Here is a 22011-nt window from a genome sequence, read left to right as displayed (position 1 = left end):
TAGAGGCCACTTGGCTCACAAAGCCACACAGCCTTTCGTTATATACAGCCCTTTACCGAAAAGGTTTGTTGACACTTAATCTAAGGCATGCCGAGAAAAGTATGGTTAAAAACAAAGCTATAAACCAATCATTTGGAAAACTGAAAATTTGTGACAGATATATCAGTTTTTCTTGTAGCATACAGAAAAGGGTGCAATGTTGTAAATTTTATTTTGACAGTGTTGTACTAAAACATTAAGTAAAGCACATAATGAAAACATATAGATAAATTTCTCACATACAGATAAAACATTGTAAATGCATATTAGCAAATCTATTTCAGCAGTATATTTAACTATTAATAACCTGCAGCCAAGTTAAGATTTAGTCCAGGGATACATGAATTATTTATTCTGAGCAAATATGTTAATATACCTAGTCACATCTAGTAGGTCAAAGTGAAAAAAAAAACACTATATATTAATCTCAGTAATTATAGAAAATTAGCTGGACTTTTTTATGACAGGAAAAAATATTATCCTTGAAATAGGAAGATATGTTTATGGAATAACGTCAACAGCCAAAGTTAGTGTCAAAGTTGAAAACATCAGAGACATTCCCATGAAAGACATAAAATAATATAAGAATATGTGCTATATTTATAAATGTGTAAGAGGAAAAAAGCTTTTAAAAGTTCTAGCCAGTGGAATAGGACATGACATTTCTTTCAAAAAAAAAGACAAAATTATTATTTTCAGAATATTTCTGAAAGCAAACAAAATCAGAAAATTTATGATGGATTATCACTTCATCTTTTTTAACTTTTAAGTTCAGGGGTACATGTACAGCTTTGTTATAGAGGTAAACTTATGTCATGTGGGTTTATTGGACAGATTATTTTGGCACCTAGGTTTTAAGCCCAGAACCTATTAGTTATTTTTCCTCATCCTCTCCCTCCTTCCACCCTTCACACTCAAGTAGGCCCCCATGTGTTGTTCCCATCTGTATGTCCATGTGTTCTCATCTTTTAGCTGCCACTTATAAATGAGAACATGCAATATTTGGTTTTCTGTCCCTGCATTAGTCTGCTAAAGACAATAGTGTCCAGTGCCATTCATGTTCCTACATCAAAAGACATGATCTGGTTCATTTTTATGGCTCCATAATATTCCATGGTGTATAGGTACCATATTTTCTTTATTCAATCTGTCATTAATGGGAGTTTAGGTTGATTCCATGTATTCTCTCTTGTGAATAGTGCTGCAATGAACATTTGTGTACATATGTCTTTATGATAGAATGATTTAGATTCCTTTCGGTATGTACCCAGCAACAAGGTTGCTGCATCAAATGGTACTGCTGCCTCTAAGTTTTTGATATATCACCAAATAACATTCCACAATGGTTGAACTATATTTATACTCCCACCAACAGTGTATAAGTATTCCTTTCTCTTCACAACTTTGCCAGTGTTGTCTTTTTTTTTTTTTTTTTTTGGCAAGAAGGAGCCTCACTCTGTCACCGGGCTGGAGTGCAGTGGCATGATCTTGGCTCACTGCAACCTCCACCTCCCAGGTTCAAGTGATTCTCCTGGCTCAGCCTCCTTAGTAGCCAGGATAACAGGAGCATGCCGCTACACCTACCTAATTTTTGTATTTTTAGTAGAGACCAGGTTTTACCATGTTGGCCAGGATGGTCTCCATCTCTACACCTTGTAATCCACACACCTTGGCCTCTTAAAGTGCTGGGATTACAGGCCTGAGCCACTACGCCTGGCCATTTTTGAGTTTTTAATACTGACCATGTTGACTGGTGTAAGATAGTATCTCATTGTGGTTTTGATTTGCATTTCTCTAATGATCAGTGATGCTGAGCTTTTTTCCATGTGATTGTTGGCCACATGCATGTCTTCTTTTGAAAAGACAATCATTTAATTTTCAGACCCCACTCAAGTTTCTCCAGTTAGCAAAAGGGTGCCATTAAAAGTTACACATGCATTTACATATCATGTTTGTCCATTTTCTTTTAGTCTAAAATAGTTCTTCATTGTTTTCTTATATTTCATACCTTGACATTTGAAAATTGTAGACTAGTTATTTTGTGGAGTATCTGCTAATTTGGATGTGTCTGATGTTTTCTCATATAAGATTCAGGTTATGCACGTTGGGCCAGAATATTACAGAAACAATGTTGTGTTCTTATTCTGTTCTCATTCTATCAAATGCATCTTTTTCCTTTGTCCCATTACTGATAATGTTTACCATTGGTCAGCTGATTAAAGTGATTTTGGCCAGGCTATTTGGCTTTAAAGTAACTACTTTTCTCTTTGTAATTGATTATTATATATAGAGTCATTTATGGAATCATAAATCTTCTCCCTTATTAAATGTTCTGTTTATGTAAGTATGGAGTCATGTTCTTAATTTATTCAGTGGTTGTAATTTGTTTCTGTATATTAAGGCCCAAATTGTCCCACATTTGGACTGTAGAAGCCCCTTCAATCTGGAGTCTGTGTTCTTTTGATGTGTTCTTTTCATTCTTTATGTACCTCTTCACTTTCTGACACAATATATTCTGAGTTTATCTTGTACTTTACTTGTCTCAGCTATGGAATCAGCTTTTTCTCTAAGATATTCTGGCTCCTTTTAGTAGAATCAAGGCCTGGCTTCTAGGTCGGCTTATTACTGTTGCATTATTGTTGATCTCAGTGTCTTTCTCTCAATTGAAGGAGCTACAGAGATTTTTATGTGAACATTCATACACATCATCTACATAGCTATCTATCTGTCTGTCTACCTACCTACCCATCTATCTGAAAACTATGAGTTCATACTGATGCCTCAAGCCAATCCATTACTGCAGAATTCATAGTAGCTCTTTCCTTTTTGTATGTGTAATTCTCCTTTCCAATAATGACATAACCGACCCCCATTATCCTTAATTTACTGATTTGCTTACTCCCCCTTTATGTAGCCAATCTCCCATTGCTGCTATCATCTGTTTCTCTGCATATTCCTCTTCACCCACTAGGGTTCTAACACTCTGCCCCACTTCCACTCTCTCACCTCACCTGTGCGCTGCCACCAGCATGAGGATATTCCACCACAAGAAAGTTGACTTTACCTGGCCTGAGTTCCAACGCTCCATGGCAGGCAGTTTACCTACACAGCCACTTGCCTTGCCCCACTGGCTCTCTGCCAGCCTACTCCAGACTGTCTTTCAGCAGAGATGGCCTCCTTATCCTGCTTAGGGTTTGCCGCTCTGCACAGGAAAGCCATTCTACACATGCACCCTCATTCTTCTTGGGCTCAAGTGTCCTTCTTGAGCCACTGGGGCTTCTGTCCCATACCCTGACTTCATACACAGCAGATGCCTGTCATTCTTGACCCTATTAATGTCTTTAGAACTGAAATGTTCAGGAAAGCAAGAGGTAGAGAAAAACGAAAATGACACCATGTTTCTTGAAACAAGTGAGAAGTAAATAAATAAAAATGGAACAATCAAATTTTCATGTATGTATATAAGCACATTTCAATGGTTTTAAGAGCTCAAGGTTAAAGAAATGTTACTATGCATTTTTTTTTTTTTTTTTTTTTTCTGAGATGGAGTCTTACTTTGTCACCCAGGCTGGAGTGTAGTGGCACAATCTTGGCTCACTGCAAGCAACCCCCCAGGTTCAAGCAATTCTCCTGCCTCAGCCTCCCAACTCGCTGGGATTACAGACACCTCCCAGCCACACCAAGCTAATTTTTGTGTTTTCAGTGGACACAGGGTTTCACCATGTTGATCGGCCTGGTCTCCATCTCCTGACCTCAAGTGATCTGCCCGCCTCAGCTTCCTTAAGTGCTGGGATTATAGGTGTGAGCCACCATGCCTGGCCACAAAAGTCTTTTTTTTAAATGAACATTTTTCTTACATTTGGGTGTCAAAGGCATAAAACCAGAGTGCCTACATTCAAGACCATGGCAAGCAAAAAAAAAAAAGGGAGAGAGTATACAATAACTAATATGTTCCAAGAAATATTACATAAAATTTTTATTATTACATGATGCTCTTACAAATAATTAAAAAATACCCCAATGGCAAATGGCTATGGCTATGAATAAGCCTTTACATCAATTAAAAAATAGAAACTAGCAATTATGATGAAAGGAATATTCAACCTCTCTAGCAATAAAATTTAAAAATAATAGTAATAAAACTTTTTTTCTTTCCAAATTATCTACTATTATAAAGAGAATGGCTTGCAAATACAGTCTAATGTTTTATTTGACAACATGTAAATTAGAAAAACATTTCTGAAGAAAAATTTTATATCAAATTATCAAATACATACATAACCTTTGAACTAGTAACTTCTAGAAATTAACCTTAGCAAATAATCAGATCTGAACTGAGATTTGAACTCAGACTTATGATGTATTTCTTTTAATATTATTAAAATCAGAGTACAAAATGGTATGTATATATTCAACCTAGAATATTATTTAATATCAGATTATTTAATATCAGAGTACAAAATGGTATGTATATATTCAACCTAGAAAGTTTTTTTAAAAAACCACCTTTGGTCTGGGTGTGGTGGCTCACGCCTGTAATCCCAGCACTTTCGGAGGCAGAGGTGGGAGAATTATGAGGTCAAGAGATCAAGACCATCCTGACCAACATGGTGAAACCCCATCTCTACTAAAATACAAAAATTAGCTAGGCGTGGTGGCGCAACACCTGTAGTCCCAGCTACTCAGGACGCTGAGGCAGGAGAAATGCTTGAACCCGGGAGGTGGAGGTTGCAGTGAGCTGAGATTGTGCCACTGCACTCCAGCCTGGTACCTGGCGACAGAGCAAGATTGTCTCAAAAAAAAAAAAAAAAAAAAAAAAAAAAGCCTTGGCTGGTTCAATATATGCAAATCTATAAATGTAATCCATTACATAAACAGAACCAAACACAAAAACCACGTGATTATCTCAATAGATGCAGAAAAGGCATTTGACAAAATTCAAAAGCCCTTTATTCTAAAAACTCTCAATAAACTAGGTATTGATGGACCATATATCAAAATAATAAGAGCGATTTATGATAAACCCACAGCCAATATCATACTGAATGGGCAAAAACTGAAAGCATTCCCTTTGAAAACTGGCACAAGACAAGATGCCCTCTCTCACCACTCCAATTCAATATAGTATTGGAAGTTCTGGCCAGGGCAATCAGGCAAGAAAAAGAAATAAAGTGTATTCACTTAAGAAAAGAGGAAGTCAAATTGTCTCTATTTGCAGATGCGTTGATTGTATATTTAGAAGATCCCATCATCTCAAGCCTAAAATCTCCTTTTAAGAGATTAGCAACTTCAGCAAAGTCTCAGGATACAAAATCAATGTGCAAAAATCACAAGCATTCCTATACACCAATAACAGACAAAGAACCAAATCATGAGCAAAATCCCATTCACAATTGCTACAAAGGGAATAAAGTACCAAAGCGTACAACAAACAAGGGATGTGAAGGACCTCTTCCAAGGAGAACTACGAACCACTGCTCAAGGAAATAAGAGAGGACATAAATAGATGGAATAACATTCCATGCTCATGGTTAGCAAGAATCAATATCGTGAAAATGGCCATGCTGCCTAAAGTAATTTATAGATTCAATGCTATCCCCATCAAGCTACCATTGACCTTCACAGAATTGGAAAAAATCACCTTAAATTTCATATGGAACCAAAAAAAAGCCCACATAGCCAAGACAGTCCTATGCAAAAAGAACAAACCTGGAGGCATCACACTACCTGACTTCAAACAAAGTTGGAGGCATCACACTCCCTGACTTCCGCTATACTACAAGCCTACAGTAATCACAACAGCATGGCACTGATACTAAAACAGAGATATAGACCAATGGAACAGAACAGAGGCCTCAGAAATAATGCCACACATCTACAACCATCTGATCTTTGACAAACCTGGCAAAAACAAGCAATGGGGAAAGGATTTCCTATTTAATAAACAGTGTGGGGAAAATTGACTAGCCATATACAGAAAGCTGAAATTAGACCCCTTCCTGATGCCTTATACAAAACTTTACAAATCTTATACAAATCTTTAACTCTAGATGGATTAAAGATTTAAACATAAGACCTAACACCATACAAACCCTACAAGAAAATCTAGGCAGTACCATTCAGGACATAGGCAGCAGCAAAGGCTTCATGAATATAACACCAAAATAAATGGCAACAAAAGCCAAAATAGACAAATGGGATCGAATTAAACTCAAGAGCTTCTGCACAGCAAAAGAAATGATCATTTAGTGAGTTGGCAACCAACAGAATGGGAATAAATTTTTGCAAGCTACCCATCTGACAAAGGGCTAATATCCAGAATCTACAAAGAACTTAAATTTACAAAAAAAAAAAAAAATCCATCAAAAACTGGGCAAGGATATGAACAGACACTTTTCAAAAAAAAGGCATTTTATGTAGCCAACAAACATGAAAAAAACCACATCATCACTGGTCATTAAAGAAATGCAAATCAAAAGCACATTGAGATACCATCTCATGCCAGTTAGAGTGGCATTCATTAAAAAATCAGGAGACAACAGATGCTGGAGAGGATGTGGAGAAAGGAATGCTTTTACACTGTTGGTAGGAGTGTGAATTAGTTCAACCATTGTAGAAGACAGTATGGCAATTCCTCAACAATCTAGAAATAGAAATACCATTTGACCCAGCAATCCCATTACTGGGTATATACCCAAAGGATTATAAATCATTCTATTATAAAGACACATGCACACATATGTTTATTGTGGTACTATTTACAGTAGCAAAGATTTGGAACCAACCCAAATGCCCATCAATGATAGCCTGGATAAAGAAAATGTTGCACATATACAACATGGAATACTATGCAGCCATAAAAAAAGATGAATTCATGTCCTTTGCAGGGACATGGATGAAGCTGGAAACCATCCATTCTCAGTAAACTGACACAATAACAGAAAACCAAACACTGCATGTTCTCACTAATAAGTGAGTGTTGAACAATGAGAACATGTGGACACAGGGAAGGGAACATCACACACCTGGGTCTGTCGGGGGTTGGGGGGCTAAGGGAGGGATAGCAGGGGGTGGTGAGATTTGGAGGGATAGCATTAGGAGAAATACCTAATGTAGATGATGGAATGATGGATGCAGCAAACCATCATGACATGTGTATACCTATGTAACATGTACCCCAGAACTTAAAGTATAATAAATAAATTACAAAAAAAAAAAAGCCTTTGGTCTACAATAAGGAATTGGTTAAATAAATTATGCAATGTAAATAGAGTGAATACCATTTAGTAAAATTTATTTTAAAAATCATACAATTTTATTACATGAAGAAATGACACAAGATGAACATATAATCTTTTGTATGTGCATATATGCTTTTTATTCTTGTGTGTGTATAGATGAATCTACATGTTGATATGAATATCTGGGAGAAAATGTACCAACATATTAAATATTATTTGATTATGATTTATTTCCATTTTCTTCTTTGCATCTTTACCACATATCTATCAAGAACATACATCACTATTGTATTAACTTCCTTTGCTGATATGATAAATTACTACAAACTTGGTGACTTAGAACAACACACATTTTTTTCTCTTACAGTTCTGGAGATCTAAAACCGACATGTTGGCAGGGCTGGTTTCTTCTGAAGGCTCGTAGGGAAGAATCTGTTTTCTTCCTGTTTAACTTTTAGTAACTGCCTGTATTCCTTGTCTGGCATCTCCTTTGTCCATCTTCAAAGAGTATCCATCCAATCTCTGCTTCTGTCACCAGATCGCCTTCTCTCCTGGATCTTACCCACCTATGCCCCTCACATAAGAATTGTTATAATTACCTCACCCCAGATTATTTAACCCATGAGGTTATCTAGGCTAATCTGCCTATAGCAAGATTCTTAATCACCAGAAAATCCCTTTTGCCATATAAGTTAATATCACAGGTCCAGGAATTTGGATATGGATATATTTGGGAGCCACTATTCAGCCTACTTCAACTATTACTAGAATTAAAGTGTTTATTATTTTAGAAATAAAACCTTCACTGTAGTAATCCTTAAGATAGATTTGATTTTCTTAAAATGTATGCAGATATGGAAGAGGGAAAGCTATAATTTGAAGAGCTCAATGTATATTCTGGAGTTCATGGGGGCATTTACAGGAATAAGGATAGGAATTTATGGTAAGGATTGAGGAGAAAGATTTAGAAAATTTCAACCAGTAACCTCTGAAATATCTGCTATCTCTAGGAAGAAATCTATGGGGACTGTGGCTAGCATCTCATTTACTCATTGGTGTCTAGAACGTTGATACCTGTGAAACACGTGATGATACTTTTTATTTATAGACATATATTTGTTTCCAAGAGAATGATTCTTAGGACAGCTACTGATAATTTATCATATGGAAGTATGTGCACTAACTATATAAAGACAAGCTCTATTTTAAAATATCAAAATACATTGTTTTCTGGCAAAGATTTCTATATAGTGATATCCAGAGCAATACTATATGTAGCCACAAATAACTGGAAATAATCTCATTGCACAACATTGGAATAATTAGCAAGATTTATGGCATCATCATATATAGTAGCCTGTTGTATTGCCCTATAATCATAAAGTATGTTATTTATTATGTGGGATAATTCTTATTTTAATAAAAAAAAGCAAACTAGCTAGTTACAAAAAAACTCATGTTTAGAAAAAGCTAAAGGGAGTAGAAATTATATTAAAATAGCAATAGTGGATGCTGCAGTTAGTGGTTTTGGGTGTGACTATAGTTTTTTCAAATTTTTCATTGAAATACTATGTTTTCATATTTATAAGAAAGAAAACCAACAAAAATTATAGAAACAGCTTCCCATTAATATTGATTCAGTTATTGGGCTAAGAGAGGTTTCTCTGCCCAGGAAGCTTTAATTTTCCCATTCTGGGTGACTCCACAGGAGAGATAATTGTGTCAGCCCTATATCTTAATGGGCACTAGGCAGAAGGGTGTGCTATTAAATCTACTAAGTGGACAGAATGACAGTTATCTGCTAGGTGACCTGGAAAGCAGAAAGATCCAGCAACTCTGGATATATTCTGTTATCCAAATGTTAAAACAAATCCATCTTCATATCCTCAGTGAAAAGTGTGACCCTGAAAAGAGGGTTATAACTAAAGAGAGAGAAATAAATATGCAGTGTATATAAACAAATAACAACAAATAAGTGAAAGGCCTATATGTCAAAAGTTTATTAACCTAAAGAGATACAATACAATATGTTCCCCTCATCTGTGCTATGAAATTGATGGGGTCATTAATACTTGCCATAAACAGTACAAGCAAAACAGTCTTAGTATTTTTCTTCCAGCTTTAATGTAATATAATTCTTCATAAAGATTTCGTTAAAATTGGTAGAATAATTCATTATGCATTTATCTGATTTTATTCCTCTTTGTATTTGATCAAAACAGTATTTATTGCTTAAAAATTCACAATGAAAATTGTGAAACCTCAAGATATGTTGCTTATTTACAATGAAATAAATTAGCTTTTTAATCCTTTAATGTACTCTAGAAGCTAAATAATTGAGCTAGAACTAGGATTGTTCTATCTGATTCAAAATATTTAAGGGTCAGAGTCTCAGAAGAGAGATTTTTCACAACATGTTTCTTTACTCTAATTCACATAATTGGTACATTAAAATGAATAAATTAGAAACAAGCAACAAGAGTGTGCTGGATTAGCAAGAGTCTTAAAAGCTTTGCAGCTTCTTCATATAATTATTGAGGCATGTTTAATTAGGATAACACATATTAGTAACAATTAAACATATTCAAGGTCAGGAAATGAACCCTTTTACAAGTTAAAGTTAGCATTCTAGTTTCATAATACTCTCAGTACAGCAGAAATGTTGATTTATTTCAGTGTGATATTCTGATGCTATTATCACTTTAAAAATCATTCTTTTTGATATCACTATAATACACTAATTTACAGGTAGAAAATTGAGATTTTAGATTGTCTAAGCTGCCTATATAAGACTCTCATAAATGTGACAGTTCAGTACTCAAAAGAATGAAGATGCACATACAATTTCAAGTGACTGTGCTTTGCTAGCTGGACTCTTTGAGCAGAGTGAAAAATAGAATGAAGAGACTTAAATAGTTGCTCCATTTCCTAATCCCACATCTTGTACCTCAATTGAAAGGGGTTAAGAGCCCATTAAATTCTCTTCTTGGTCCATAAGCTTCTTTTCAGTACCTTTCCCAGGTTGCAGAGAAAATTTCCTGAAGGTTAGCTATTGAAGATTACCGTACTCCTGAAAATCCTTGACTTACGTCTTGAAACATGGGGTCACTTTAATTATCTATGGATGAAAGACAGTGGTTTGACTTCAACCGACTTTAGGTGTCTTTTATGATGTATAACATCTTAAGGTTCTAAAATACTCATTACAGTGTGAGGAACTGCTGCATTTTCTCAGCTTTTAGTTTTTATTTCTATCTTGTGCACCTGATTACTACTAATGCCTCAACTCCAACTTCTATGGAAGATGGAATGAGAATTAAAAATACCCCAAAACTACAGATCTGTAAAACAGGAGGCATAGATAATTATCTTTATAGTTTTCATAATAAAGGTACCCTTTCTTTGGTGAAATCTGTCAAAATTATGATCAATAATTTTTACAAGTACCAGGTGATACAGGAGGTGATGGTAATAAAGGGCTTTGTAATCACTATGTGTATAAAAATTTTTCAGATTGAATAGTTGTGTCTTTTATTTTTTCAAAATGTTCTTTAGTTTTCAGAAAGAAGAGAAATTGCAGCCCTGTTGAGTATACTTTTCTATTAATTATATATGTATCATTTAAATTACATGAAATACGTTTATTACAGATTTGCCCTATGTTAATTGTGACATATCATATATATCAACTCTACAATCAACATATCTCATATATACATATGTATATATGTTGATTGTAGAGTTGCCCCATGTTCATTGTGATTAATATTTGGCCCTTGCTAGAAGTTCAAAATCAAAAATCAAAGCAGGATGAATCATGCAGGGGCACATGGACAGAAGGAGGCTGATGGCCCTTCTTACATCGGAGGCTGCTGTCTGTCCCTGGATGAATTTACCAAAGCCCAGAGTCTTTCCCTCAGTCTGCGACCTGGAAATATGAAATGTTTAGGATGCTGAATACAATTTCTCAGGAGGAATCTCACAGTAAACTAGCAAACAAACAATGTCTAAAAAGCAGCATGTTGTTATGAATGTAATGGCAAATAAGGCAGAAATTACTCTGTATCTTTTAAAATTGACTTCCTCTCTCTGTAGGCTAGGCTAACTTGGATATCAAAAGTATTCGTGAACTTTTCTGTATACATGTTGTATCTAAATAAAATTTATGCAAACAAAGGGAAAAGATGAATATGGAATCAGAAAAAAGCAAGTCCGATTTCTACTGAGTACAGACTAATTACACTGTAGCATCATTCATTCATTCAACAAACACTTTTGGGTGTGTGGGTATTAGCTGGGTGCCAGGTTCTGTCCTAGTCTCTGGAGTAACCTGCAGTGAGCCAGAGAGACATCTTCTCTGAGGAAAGCAAAATAAAAGTGAAATCAACTATTGAGAAACATTAAATTTACCCTGCCCCCCATGGCTCCTCTGTGGAGTATATCTTTAGTTTGTAATTAATGGTAGGCATGTAACAGCTGCCTACTTGGTATATTCTTGCGTTATGAGTGAATATAGAACACCAGTGTATTAATAATAATCACCTGTCTAAGAGCAAATAAATACGTGGATGAGAATCTGCTTGGGGCCTTCAGCCTGGAAAGCTGTCAGCCTCTCAGCTCTCAGGCTGTTGGTCTCCCAGATAGATCCACTCTGTTGTTCTATCTGGGTGTCTGCCTCTCAATACTAGCACCGCCTGGGTGGGGGTCTCCTGACTGAGCTGGTACTCGGTAATCAACAACAAAAGTACAAAAGAAAATGCACACTTTGAAAACAAAAAATCCAAAGTTTGAAGGTTAAAAAAAAACACTGGATGATAAGATGAAAAATAATGTGGACTTGGGCACCTGTTTATGAATTCAGGGAAATGTTCAATAAGGAGGTAGCATCCAGCTGAAGCAGGAAGGATACAAAGCAGCCAGACATGTGGAACCGAGGTAGAATCATCACAGACCTGGAAGAAGTGTTAATGTGAGTGGAGTTTGCACTGGTTGAGCAGAACCTGGACCGTGGTTCAGAGTGAATTCCACTTCTTCTTTTAATAAATCGTACGAACCTGTTTCCTACTCTCAATCACAGAAAGGAGCCTGTTTCAAAGGGCCACATATTTCCAATACCATCTCAAGGTCTCTTGTAATGTGGGCTCAGGAAAATCCTGTTGACTTTTTTTCAACCAATCTCCTCGCACTGCCACCACCACCCTTGGTGCTGTGAGTTCTCTCCACTGGGGTAGGCTATCTCTCACCAGCCAATGTCACTGTAACCTCAGATCCTGGCCTTAAGGAAGGGATGCTTTTATTCCCTGCCTTTCTTGGCTCTAAGCAAGGGGAGAGGCTTTTTTATTGTTCCTCTCAATGCAGCTGACACCCGACTAGAAAATGTCAGTGTGGCTTTACTGAAGACCGGGAACAATGGAAGAGATTTCAAACTGTCACATGATATCACCCTGACATCTCTTACCAGGTCAGTTAATGGCCTGGCTCTCAGCTTGTCATCATTTGTCCTGGGACAGATACTCCTCACTAACAGATCTTCTGTAGAAACTCCGAAGTCTTGAAGTTCAAGCCAAATTTTCTCCTACTTCTAGCAAGAACAAATGGTGTGCCCATCATAGCCTAAGGCCTAATTCCTCAAGTCTTAATTCCCTACCCTAGGGTTAATCTCATCAGGATGGTTAATAGTAGAAATATCCATTTCTTAGACATGTGGTCTACTCTGATAGCATTTATGAAACCACACAATCACAGAATAGACTTACACTTAAAAAATTAATATTGATATATAATAGCTGTACATATTTTCATGGTACATGTGATAATGTGATACATAATCAAATCAGGATACTTGAGATATCCGTCACCTAATTATTTATATCTTCTTTACACTAGGAGTATTCAAATTATTCTCTTCTAGCTATTTTTTAACTTATACTTTTATTCAGTTATCAAAGTTTTTATTTTTCAGTATTGTCAATAGTCACATTTTATACTGTGATAGCCAAAATAGTTTGGCCAAAGAAAGAAAACAATTTGAATCCACAGGCAAACTTAACTTTCACCTGGCCAGTGCTTAAATGTATACTGCCAAATTCTGCCTCTGGTACATTACTTTAGCTACATTTTTATAGATTGCTAACTCTATTTTTGACACACACTGTATTTCTTTATATATGATAATAAAATAATTTAAATAATCAGATTATAATCAAAATGTATAGCCCTGAGAGTTCTTCTGTCTCATTCAGGTGACTTTGTCTTTCTATGCTCAATTGAAAAAAAGTGTTGATCTCAAAGTTTAACTCTTAAAGGTGAGTTTAATTTCTTTCTTTTTCAAGTTCTTACAAGATAGCTATTTGTCTCTGCCATGCCCCAACACCATCTTTCCTTCACAGACAAAGGCCAATATCCTACAGAAAGTTTCCTGATTGAACAGTAATCTAAATCTGCTGGCATATTAAAGAAAGAGGCTCAGGAATCAAGAGAATTGGGCAACTAACTAGCTCCAACTGTTTTGCATCTCAGTTTTTAAAAAATTTCTAAAATAAGAACATGGTCCAAATGGATTTAATTAACCATATATCCTGCTCGACAAATCTAAAAAACTGTAGGACAATATTTTAAGTCTCCAAGTATCCAGTGATAATAATTTGGGAAAAATTTAAATGGCAGAACAATCATGTTGTTCATCAGTTTTAATTTAGTAGCCTTAGGTTTTGTGGTTCAGTGTTATAGAAAAGATTAAATTATGCTTATTTTCCTCACTATATATGATGTCATCTATGGAAGATCTATGAAATTGCTAAAACTCAGGGGGCCAGGAATTCACATATTACACAAAACTTTTACTTGGAATTTTTGGTGATAATTCCTAAGGGCAAAAGACAGTAACCACATCAGTTGCTCTTTTCCGTCATGATTTGTAACTTTAATTCCAGAATCATAGTTGCATGTGTTTGGAAGCAACTTTATGAATTTGGATGGATGGTTGGCCAGAGATGATCTTTTGTTTTTGTGTAATAAGGATGACCCTCTAGTGATTTATGCTTTCTCTGGTAGTTGCCTGAGATAACTTTTCTTATTTCAATTGGAAAAACATTTGCTAATTTTTCTTCTAAACCAGAGGTCAAGGTCTAATTCCCATAAAACTTCTCAAATTATTTCAATTTATTCTAAAGCTTGGCCTTATCAACCTCTATTACTTGGAAAACTTCAAAATAATTATAGTTTAAACTTGGAGTTGTAGCTCTCTGAAAATGATTCATGTGTTATTTTACTGGACTTTAAGCTCCTGGAAACACCAAAGTGTTGGTAATTGGTTATTATGTGGTTCTAGGTGTTAAGAGCTGCTCTTTCATTTGTCAGCTCTGAGATCTTGGGCAAATTATGAGAGTCTAGGCTTTAGCTTCCTTATGTGTTAAGTCAGGAAGTTAGCACTCATGTGAGTTGTATTATGATAAGAATTAGGTGAGATAGGTGTATGTGCAGTGACTGTACTAAGTGTTTACTAACATGAACAACAACTTGATCTCTGTCCTTTAGTCTTAATAAGTGCATAATTGATTGGACTGACACCTCTGTGGGATGAAGAAATCCTCAGATTAACAAATAATCAAGTCTCAGCCGGTCAACTGTTATTCCTTTCATAATTCTGGTATGAGACGAGAGGAAAGAATTTTAGAATGAAGCAGGACTAAGCTACAGTAAAATTGTCCTCCAGAATCTTTCCACATTTGACAGGTTTGTCCCATGTCCAAAGAAATGTGGATGAAGAGTCTTGCAACTTTGGTCTAACTATAGTGTTAATATGTTATTTCCAGCTAGCATTCTTTGGAGGACCTATTTTTATTTATGTTCCTGCTGTCCTTTTTACATTTCTCTTCTATTTAATATCTCCTTTTGATGAATAGTCAACCTTTTTCTTTTCTGTCTTGTTTTTTTCCTCTGGATCTTAGTGAATAAAGTATGATTTAAGCATCAGAATAGCTTGATTCAAATTTCAGCCCTGCCACTGACCAGCAGTTATTTCACGTTTCTGCAGATCCATTTATTAATTTCAAAAATGGGATATCAATTATATCCAACTCACTTGGATTTTTCCTTTTCTGTTGTTATTTTTATTTTATTTTATTTATTTATTTATTTTGAGACAAAGTCTCACTCTTTGCCCACACTGTGGTGCAGTGGTGCTATCTCGGCTCACTACAACCTCCACCTTCCAGATTCAAGTGATTCTCTTGCCTCAGCCTCCCGAGTAGCTGGGACTACAGGTGTGTGCTACCATGCCCAGCTAATTTTTGTATTTTTAGTAGAGACGGGGTTTCACTATGTTGGCTAGGGTGGTCTCAAACTCCTGACCTCGTAATCTGCCTGTCTCGGCCTCTCAAAGTGCTGGGATTATAGATGTGAGCCATCTCGCCTAGCTGTTATTTTTATTTTCAAGACAATGTCTGAATCTGTCACTCAGGCTGGAGTGCAGTGGCGTGATCTCGGCTCACTGTGACCTCTGCCTCTGAGGCTGAAGCCATCCTCCCACCTCAGCCTCCCAAATAGCTGGGACTGCTGGTGCAAGCCACTACACCTGGCTAATTTTTGTTTTCTTGGTAGAGACAGGTTTCACTGTGTTGCCCAGGCTGGTCTTGAATTCCTGGCCTCAGGTGATCCATCTGCTTTTGCCTCACAAAGTGCTGGGAATATAGGCATGAGCCACCATGCCTGGCCCTCACTGGGCTTTTCTGAGAATTAGAAATAAGATAATAGATGTGAAGTATTGGTATAATAAAAATAGTTATTGTCTTCACAAATTTTGCAATGCTCAAAATATGAACACTCTATAATCATTCAGTGAATCTAGACCAACCTTGTAAAATTTTCTTTGTGCATCCCGTTTTTCTTCTTCAAACTCCTTTTTTTCTTTTTTATCTTTATTTCTCTCTCTCCCTATGTTTTTTTGTATCATTTTTCTTTTTTCTTTGTTTCCTAAGAATCATCTGCTTTGTAAAAAGTATTCTCTATGAAGAATTTCCTAATCCCAGGGTTTCTCTCTCCTTTTCCTCTCCGAAGTTGTCACATTTTCTACTTTTCCAATTTTTGACTTCTCTTTCAATAACTCCTTACCACCCCATTTTTTAATCCACTGCAAAAAAGAGGATGAATAAGAAACACATTGTCTCAATATCAGTGGGGAAAATGTTCTGGTATTCTACAACAGGTCAGAATGTTTCATCTGAAATACAGATCTGGCAATATCTTATTTATTTACCTTTTATCAATATAAACTATTCAATCTATAGAGGTCTCAATTTTCTTATATGGGATATGAGGTGAATAAATTACCTAATATCTAGAGGCCATTCCAACACTAATATTCCCTATGTATAAGGGCTAAGCCAAACACAATGACTTTTTGAATAATTAACCTGGTTCATCAAAGTATAACCAGCAAGATCTACATGTTGGAGATCAGACATGTGTATCCATATATATTGTAGTGCACTGCCTTTTACAGCATTCCAAGTAACAAAATATGTTCATACTTACAGAATTAAGGTCACTGTGGCATGGTTTTAAAATTTTCTTTTTAGGCAAGGAATGTAGATGAATGGTAATAAAATGTAATAATATAATGCTTTTAGTAATGTAATCCTTTCCTATCCTCTCCTTGTAGAAAGATGGAACAGGTTTTGGCATATGAAGGCTAGAAGAAGCATTACAGATGTCAGAGACGATGTGAGAAAAGGCAGAAGAAGGATGAATCAAATCTGAGAATGGCGTGTAATTTTACAGGCTGAGAACAGCATTTCGCAATCTCTGTCCAGCAGAACACTGGTTTTAGGAGATAGTAATGTAGTTATGAGGCAAAAGCATTTAGGAACAGCCATATGCCATATCTCCTTATTAGAGATTCAACTGACATATTGCTGTACTATAGACTGAGAAGTTTTGGAGAAAAGAATTGATTTGACTTTGTTTAATTCAGTCTTACTCAAATTTACTTGACATCCAAGCCCTTTTCTCAGAACAAATCTTTAATCAGTTGATAGAACTACATTTTGTGGAAGGCCTATTTGAGAGCTGCTGAGATGGAACTAGGATATCTCTGTGCTGGGATATGCATGCAACTATTTTTCTTATAAATCCATTATTTCATGTCCTACCATTTGTCATTTTGAAGGACTCAGTTCTTAGTCCTCTGTTTTTATTTGCTTCCTTCATGGCCTTAAGGAGCTTAACAGCTATAGTGACTTTATCTCTCGTGGTTTCTAGAGCTCCCAAACATGCTTTGTGGCTCCTGGCACTTACTGTGTACTCCCTCTTCATCCCCTTCCTTTCATTTCAAATGTCTTAGACAGATGAGCTCATTGTTTTCCCAACCTTTAGCATCAAAACCAGCTACCCCCCTCATCTTCATGGTCCAAGATAATAGATACAACATTAAATAATTGTATATATGTGAAAAAGAGCTCAGTGATTAACACAAAATATATGCTCAGTGAAACTGCACTTTCTTTCTCTCATTGTTCAGTGGTATCCAAACAATCCCAAAGTTCTTAAACTGAATTTACAGTCATCTAATTTGTTCAGCTTAGCCAACCATCAAAACTAATCTTTTTTCTTACGCACATTGCCACTTATTTCTAATAGGGACATCTGAGTCCACAATGAGGATGTCAGAACTTATTACTGCATTAGTACTTTGGCTATTCCTTGACTAAAACTTTCTTCATGCAACTATCAGCATAATTATCCTAATGGATTTTTTAAAGGTATGCATACAAAAAATAACCATTGCACTGGCCATAAACAAATTTTTACATTTGTATATACCCATGTATTCAACACCAGGTCAAGATATCACGAAACATTTCCAGCATGCTAAAGTGTTTTCTGCTACTTCCTTCCATGCTGTACTCCTTAGAGGTAACTCCTTTGATGACCTCTATCATCATAAATCTTATACACAGTAACACATGGAATGTATTCTCTTGTGTCTGGCAAATTGATATGTATCTAGTTTATTAGAGTTTGTTCTTTTATCGTGTCTCCCTTTTTTCTTAAACTAGACATTTATATAGTGTCCGAGTACTACTGAGCTCCTAATGTTATTATGCTGATCTATATCTTCAGGGGCTTTCCACAGTCTTCTGCCTGTCTTTCCACCCACATTATCTGATCAATCTAATTCTATTTTATTTAACCAACCTTAGCCAGCATTACTCCCACTGTTCCTCAGCACTCACGACTCCTCTTTGCAGACAGGTTCGCTTTCTATTCCATAAGCCTCCTGTGTTCATTCCTGATGCTGTGCCTTCTCTCTGCCTTAAAGGTTCTTTGTTCTCCTTCCTACATAGCTGTTCAAGGCCCAACCCAAATCCTATTTCTTCAAAGAAGTTTTCTTTGAAGAAGACAATGATTTTTGGAATCTCTCCTTAATGAACTCCTAGAGCAAGTATAATCTGTGCTCCCTGACCTGGTAATTAGTTTAATGTTTTTTTCTTTATGTTTTATTATTGTTTACCCATGCAAAGGATAATGACTTGAAGAGGAACTATGTGACTTGAAGCAGGAAATATGCATTTTCTTTCTCATTTCAGCACAGGGATCTGTGATACTAAAGTAGATTGAACTGATTCTTCCCAGTTCCTCATTCATCCTCCTCGTTTTTAAAACACAAAGCACAGTGAAACTTGTTGGTTAAGAGCTTTTCTAGTACTTGGTTTTCATTCTTAGGTCTAAGCTCCATTGCTATAGTGCTAATTTGACTGCTTTCTTATGGTCACATAACTCAGAATTTAGCTAAGTCATTATAAGTTTAGAAAAATAGAAGATATAAGAAAACCAAATGAATATCACACACTTAGGCTTAGGAGGAAGGTATTGTGTGAGTCATAGGTTAATGGGGTTCACAATTATTTGACCTTTCAGTTTCCCACTGTGAGAAATAAATTTCTAAATAGTAATATTTAACAATGTTGCTTAAGAAAGGAAGAGGGAGAAGGTACTTTTACTTTGAGAGCTTACTAGAAATTATGAACAAATAGAATTATACAGGGAAGGAGGAAAAACAAGGGCCATCAGCCCACAAATGAGATCAGGATACAGAAAAATTATGTGGGATACCCAATAGAGAGGTATAATAGAATCCCAGAAAACTTCAACAATCTGAGCAGCGTTCATAGGAGACAAAAGGCTTTGCAAACTGCTGTAAAACTCTCACACAAAAAACGAAGCATGGTATTATTCATCATCTAGCTATTCCTGACCTGCAGACCTTCATTGCAGTTCAATCTTTGCCATCATGGGTTTCCTTCTGGGACAGTTGGACAAGATCAATGAGGGGGCCAGTGCCCTGGCTAACTTATGCTTCTAGAGTAAGGGGAGGAAAAATAAAAAGAGCAAGAGACATCACTCATCAGTGATTCCTCCAACCACCAATATACTTAGGATCCCTCATAACATTTTACCCACTTCCCACTGGTAACATAGGAACTAGATTGAACAATCAAGTAAAATGGTCCTTACAGAATGTGAGTTCATATAGTAAAATTTTAAAACTTAACAATTCTAAATATTTCTCCTGGGGAAAATTGTGATGATATTTCAATAATAAATAAAATTAAGTGATGTCTATTAGATCTGCTCGGTCCAGATCTGAGGTCAAGTTCTGGATATCTTTGTTAATTTTCTGTCTTGTTGATCTAATATTGACAGTGGAGTGTTAGAGTCTCCCACTATTATTGTGTGGGAGTCTAAGTCTCTTTGTAGGTCATTAAGAACTTGCCTTATGTATCTGAGTGCTCCTGTATTGGGTGTGTATATATTTAGGATTGTTAGCTCTTCTTGTTGCATTGATCCTTTTACCATTATGTAATTCCCTTTGTTGTCTCTTTTGATCTATGTTGGTTTAAAGTCCATTTTATCAGAGACGAGAATTGCAACTCCTGCTTTTTTTTGCTCTCCATTTGCTTGGTAAATCTTCCTCCATCCCTTTATTTTGAGCCTATGTGTATCCTTGCATGTGAGATGGGTTTCCTGAATACAGCACACTGATGAACCTTGACTTTTTATCCAATTTGCCAGTCTATGTCTTTTGATTTGGGCATTTAGCCCATTTACATTTAAGGTTAATACTGTTATGTGTGAATTTGATTATTTTGATGCTAGCTGATGGTTTTGCTCATTAGTTGGTGCAGTTTCTTCATTGTGTCGATGGTCTTTACCATTTGATACGTTATTGGAGTGGCTGGTACTGTTTTTTTTTCCTTTTCATGTTTAGTGCTTCTTTCAGGAGCTCTTGTAAGGCAGGCCTGGTGGTGATGAAATCTCTCAGCAATTGCTTGTCCATAAAGGATTTTATTTCTCCTTCGCTTATGAAGCTTAGCAGCACTGTTTACAATAGCAAAGACCTGGAACCAATCCAGTGCCCATCGATGATAGACTTGACAAGGAAAATGTGGCACATATACACCATGGAATACTATGCAGCCATAAAAAATGATGAGTTCATGTCCTTTGTAGGGACATGGATGAATCTGGAAACCATCATTCTCAGCAAACTGACACAAGAACAGAAAATCAAACACTGCATGTTGTCACTCATAAGTGGGTGTTGAATAATGAGAACACATGGTCACAGGGAGGGGAGCATCACACACTGGAGTCTGTTGGTGGGGGACTAGGGGAGGGCGGGGCGGGTGGGGAGGTTGGGGAGGGATAACATGGGGAGAAATGCCAGAGACAGCAAACCACCTTGCCATGTAGGTACCTATGCAACAATCCTGCATGATCTGCACATGTACCCCAGAACCTAAAATACAATAATAATAATAAAAGATTAAGTGAGGGCTGGGAAATATTAGAAATGCTGGATAAGGTAAGAAAAACATCTGCTTAAAGCCATCAGAATGTTAAAAAAAAAAAAAAAAAAAAAGGCAATGCCATGTGGGCCAAGCTTCTGGAGAGGATGGAAACAGGAAGCTTGACATTTGGAACTGCTTTTCTCCTTGCGGCATTTGCTGATTCAAAACATACAGTCTAGGAGCTGAAAAGCCAAGGAATGGAAAAGCCAGGGAGCAGAGAAGCCAATTGGCAAGTGATCAAGCCAAAAGCAGCAACTAAAAGGCCCACAAGCCAAGTACATCCTTAGGTAGTCTCATAGGGCTGAGAGAACAAGTAAGCTTAGAGTTCAATGAGGAACCTGAGGGCACAGGTAAATCCAGCCTTTCACATGGCAATTCCAAGTGGCAACATCCTTAGAAGAAGGGCAAACCAAAATTAGACCATCCTTTACGAATGCTGAAGACCAATTTTAAATTATCTCCAACTTAGAATGGGCTAAGATTATCTATCCCTGCAATAACTATCTGCCATAAGAAAAAGCAAATCTTCAGAGAAAAATAAGAACATCTATGAGGTACAATTCCCTCTCTGTTTTAAATATGCCCAGTATTCAAAACATCACTTGATATACCTAGAAATAAGATGAAATAATCAAAAACTAAGAAAAAGACAGACAGGACGAGATATTATAGTTAGCAGTCATTGGTGTTTTAGAAAAACTATGATTTGACAACCATGAAAATAAACTGATAGAGCATATGAGAGATGCTCAACCTTACATCATCAGGGAATTGAAAATTATGACAGTGAGATATTACTATATACCTATTAGAATGGCTAAAATCCCAAAACTGAAATACCAAAGCTGATAAGAATATAGAGCAATAGGAACTTTATT

The sequence above is a fragment of the Aotus nancymaae genome, unplaced genomic scaffold, assembly GCF_030222135.1.
Source record: "Aotus nancymaae isolate 86718 unplaced genomic scaffold, 86718_ANA_hifiasm-v0.15.2.pri h1tg000041l, whole genome shotgun sequence".
Classification (NCBI taxonomy): domain Eukaryota; kingdom Metazoa; phylum Chordata; class Mammalia; order Primates; family Aotidae; genus Aotus; species Aotus nancymaae.
The sequence above is the reverse complement of the archived record's forward strand: the minus strand, read 5'-3'. Positions refer to the sequence as shown.